The following is a 4,905-nucleotide window of genomic DNA, read 5'->3' as shown; positions in this document are numbered from 1 at the left end:
TACAAAACCATACTCTTAAACCTGCAGATTTTCCTTTTAAAACACTAGAAAAATTAAAAGAAACAGTACTTCATTAGGATGAAAATTTGGATCCTTGTCTTTGTACTAAATTTGTGCTCAGGAAGGAAATCTTGTGCCAAAGGAAGGTTCTTGTAAAGGAGGAAAAGCAAACTCACCATTTGAATTCTGAGACACAGCCAGGTGCCTGGGTTTCACAATGAATTGGCAATGCATTCTAGGGGGAACCTCTTCAATGAGGAAGAACTGTAAGAGGTTGGAAGTGGTGGTGCTGTACATTTGATCTCTGTGTCAGAGTGCAGTGTCTTGAAGAGTGCACATTTTTATTCCATGGGGATATTTGTGTCCTACAAAAGAAAAAAAATCTATACATAGACTTTATGGTGTCTAGTACTGTGACTAAGTTTGTTGCAAACCAAAATGTACTGCTGTTTACTATTTGGATTTTACTGTAAGGAATCTGTTCGTTGCCTGAATTTCCACCATATACACTCTTACAGTTGGTGACAACTACCTAAAGCAACAGCCCTTCCCACATACTATTTTGAGGACTAAGTGTAACTGAAGAAAAAACAATTCTTTAAGAATATCTTTTGTGGAATGAGTATTCACATCTGTTTGTGAGCTGCATTAATGTTGGCTCTGTTTTCTCAGTGAAGAGCATTTAAAAGTGTTCTAGCTTCTTATCTGGGTAAGATATCAATGCAGATGTGCCTGGTTTATGAATTCATACAAAATTTTATTATACTGTAAATACATTACTAAATTTTGCTAATAAGACATATTCCAAAGTTTGGTTTCCCTGAATTCTTAAGGGCTTATTATAGGATTGTGTAAGTGCCAATGTAAATGCAGTTAATAATACTATGACATATCTTAAATGTATCATAACACATCATATTAATCATATTTTTATAACAATAGATAATCTCTCTGAAGAAATAATGTTGTTCAAGTACTTTCCTTACTTTTCAGTCTTCTAAATGTCACTCCTATTACTATAAGTGCTCATTTTGTGTTGTTTACATAACTTATTAGGAAAGCAATGAGACAACCTTCAATTTCCTCAACCTTCAGTCATCCTCAAACATTACATCTTTTCCACTAGAAAATGGTTTAAACTTGCTTTTGCCTCAAAAAAAGAAAAAAAAAAAAAAAGGCCAAAAGCAACCAGGAAGATTGTGCTATTCATATTAATGTTTTTCAAGTCCATTATCCAATCAAAGCTGTTTTTGTTTTTTTTTTTCACTAGAGGCATCAATCATTTCATCTTCAGAACCTGCAGCCACCAAATTTTCAAATGTTATTTATATAAAAATTCTGCTATGGAGTAAATTCTTAAGTATACAATATCATTAGTATCTCTGATAATGACTTGTCCAATAATAGTGGGGATAATATTTACAACTAAATTATTAAATACTAATTCATATATAGTTTATCACAGTCTCTTTAACATTAAGAATATCCAGTGAGGTAACTTACATTTATCCTTAGCACTGGTAATGTCATGTTGATGACTTCACTTGCTGTATCTGAGTTCTTTCTATAGTAAAGAAAAGAAATAAGTACAGCTATAAATAATGACTTTCAGACAGGTGAACGAATAATAATCACCAATAATCATTCAAGGACAAATCTTAATTTCAATTGTGAACAGTGGAAAGCATAAGACTTAAGTAGAACATAAGCCTTTGATTATAAGATACTCTCATTCCCTGATACATTATTTCATTTAATAAAATATGTATTTTTCTTATGATATATGATTCATGAAATATAGGAGCTTAACCAAGTAAGAAAATAAAATATATTTTGAAGAGAGTACATGAAGGCTACTCCCAATCACACACCCACAACACTCAAAGATATTCCTCTGCCTAATTTCCATTACTGCATTTCCATAATTCAATGTGAATAAGAAAAGGAAAAATTATATTCTCTTTCTTCCTGAATGCTCTTTTTATAGTGGAAAAGCTTATGTCTTTGTTATAAAAGCAGCTGAGGTAAAATCAAAATAAGAATTAGTAAATAAAAAAGAATTAGTCACTAAATACTTTTAAAGCATAATTGTTAACTGGGTATTTTCTATGTGTCTTGTTATTGTGGCTGCCCAAATTTTTTTGTTGTTGTTGAAATCTTTTGAGAATTGAAAATTGAGAGTACTAACAAAAAGGTACTGTAATTCTTAGAAAACTCAGTTCCTTTTTTCCAATTCTGTCATTAAAAAGATCAGCTTTACTAGCTATGTGCTACACTAAATTGAAAATAGAAGGACAATCTGCAGCAAACTCAAAAAGAATTCTGAGGTATTTATAGAGATCACTGAATTCCCAAAGACAGTGCATACAGTGCAATGCTACCAAAAATGTATAGGCTATGCACATATGTTTTACATAAGATAACTGTCAAATAAATCAGCAGTTAGGGCTCTGGATTGACACAGCTGACATGGCACATAAAAGCAGAATAAATGGTCACACAATGATATAAACACAAAGTATATAAAAACAAAGCAACATGAAATCACTGATAATTTACATGTTATTCTTTTACAGAATTTTTCCCATTTAGATCAGTTACTTGAAAAAACAAATTGCCTAAAAGTTGTTGATTAACTGAATTTTAATTTTTATAAAAAGCATTTTAAATGCATTGATTTCTAAAGTGTTCCTTGTAAGTCCAAAGATTATGCAAAGGTAACTCAGAGCCCAACCAACAGGGAAGACTTGAAGTGCCCAACCCAGAAACTGCCATCTGCCAGAGTAACAAAGGAATGTGACATACACAGCCTTAACTTTAAGTATAAGTTTCATGGAAATTTGAAGAAACTCTTTCATGGAGTCTATAGTGAAGAACCTATCTTCTGAATTACCTTGTTTCTGAGATAATTTTCCTTAACATTAGGTATATATTTTCATAGCAGTAATTACATGAAGTATATTTTTCTCTGCAAGCCTTTCTGGGAGTGAAAAACAATTGCAATTCAATAGAGTTCTTTGGCTAGTAAACAAATAATAAGACAGACAAAAGTAGAAATATGAGTATTCTGTTCCATATTAGCAGAACTCATAAATTGTGCACAAAAAAGCAAAAGATTACATGAAAATATTTTCCAAACATGCATTCTTATTTGGGAAAATAACTCTCTAGAAACAGGGCTCCCTGAAAGAGACTGTTGCCACTAAAACTGTATAAGCGAGCAAAGTATTGTCACTTCATTCTTGACTCATTCATTGTTTCAGTTATAAAAGCAGAGGACCCCAAACTGCGCACAGCTCTTGTCAAAATTAGAGTGGTAACTCAGGTTCCATCACACACATATTTTCATACATAAAAGATGTGCCTAAAAAAAGAAGGGATTTTTCCTTGAATTCCATAACATAAACACCTGCCACAAAATCTTAATTGAGGTATGTGTGCTTTATTTCTACTGACCTATAGGAGAACTTTGTAGTCTCAAACTTTTAAAAATTGAGTACTTCCCTCAAACAATAGCATCTGGCTCTCAGGAATGGGTCAGAACTTTTGCATAATAACCTTTTACTTCTGTTGAAACATAACTCTTTTGCTTTACACATTTTCCACAAACAAAAGAATTCCATGTGATTTTGAGCTGCTGTAAAGTATAGCAGTTGATAGTTTTATAAAAATATTGCCATCTTTTCCCTATTGATAACATCTTTGTTCCTGTACCATAACTTCAGTCAAAACATTATACATAATAACTTGGGTTAAAGATTTAATATTTATTTAACAATATGATTGGCATAAACAGTCCAATCCATTAAAATTCCTCTCCCAGATCATCCACTTTTTTATCTGCAAGTATTCAATCCACAAAATCTCAAAGATTGAATAATTTTTCAAAACTACCTTCAAGATGTGAGATGTTTGGAGACACTTGCTTTATGCTAATAGGGAATACCTTCCTGTGGCTATAATTTTAAGCCACTCTCTTTTCTTTTGAAAAGGTCTCAGAGAAACATTCACATCAGTGATAAGACAAAACAGAAAAGCAATATTTTTTCCAAACATAAATGCTAAATATTGAAATTAATAATTTCTCTTGTTCCATTTCCTCTAGAGTTTAGTTTTTATGCACACAAAGATAAACATATACCCTGGAAAATTCATCTCCCTCATGATATTTCTAAGTATTTCCTTATAAAGCACATTCACTGTCTTTCTCTTGCTCCACATTGATGTTTCTAATGAAATGCAATGATAACCCAAAAGAACACAAAGTTAGATGGATTTTGCTATGGTTGACTTTAAAATAAATTTATTTCGCTAGGGTTTTCAGTATATTCATAAGTGATTTTTAAAGATACATGAATGACTCATCACATAGATTATATTATGGATGAAAAGAGGCTTCATAAAATTTCAGGACATGCCAGATGTAGTAACACATCCCTTTAATCCTAGTGACTCAGGAGGCTAAGGGAGGACCACAACTTTGAGTCCAGTCTCAATAATTAAGAACCTCAGCAAGTTAATTAAACCCTCTTTCTAAATAAATAAATAAACAAATGACAAATAAACAAATAAAAGTTGTAGATATAGTGCAAGGGCAAAGCATTTTTGGACATTAGGAGTGTGGGCTAACAATAATGGAATTGAAGATCCAGGTAATATAAAGCTTGAGAATGATAATAAGCTTCAGGCACATCTGCATGATGTTGTATCCTGAAAGCCTCTCTGTTTTCTGGAAGGGGTATGGAATCTTGCTTATAAGTACAAGAAGACAACACATGATACTTTACTAGATCAAACAAGGCAATGAACTCTTTTCATTTAGCTTTTCTTCATTAGTTGGGGAGAGGAAAATGGAAAGAGTGAAGGACTGTGAGTCCAACACATGATCCTAAGTTGAGCACTTCA

The 4,905-nt window shown here is 32.3% G+C and overlaps 1 long non-coding RNA gene across 1 annotated transcript; it reads right to left on the bottom strand.

Annotated features, from left to right (window-relative positions):
- Nucleotides 1–283: 283 nt before the first annotated feature.
- Nucleotides 284–4,535, bottom strand: LOC306652872. The gene is made up of 3 exons (XR_013761563.1): nt 4,415–4,535; nt 1,504–1,564; nt 284–365 (listed from the first exon to the last, which is right to left on the bottom strand). It is a non-coding gene; the product is annotated as an uncharacterized lncRNA (long non-coding RNA).
- Between the last annotated feature and the right edge of the window lie 370 nt (nt 4,536–4,905).

Source organism: Sciurus vulgaris (assembly GCF_902686455.1).
Source record: "Sciurus vulgaris genome assembly, contig: HiC_scaffold_633_arrow_ctg1, whole genome shotgun sequence".
In the NCBI taxonomy this organism is placed as follows: domain Eukaryota; kingdom Metazoa; phylum Chordata; class Mammalia; order Rodentia; family Sciuridae; genus Sciurus; species Sciurus vulgaris.
This window is presented reverse-complemented; position numbering and strand designations above follow the sequence as displayed.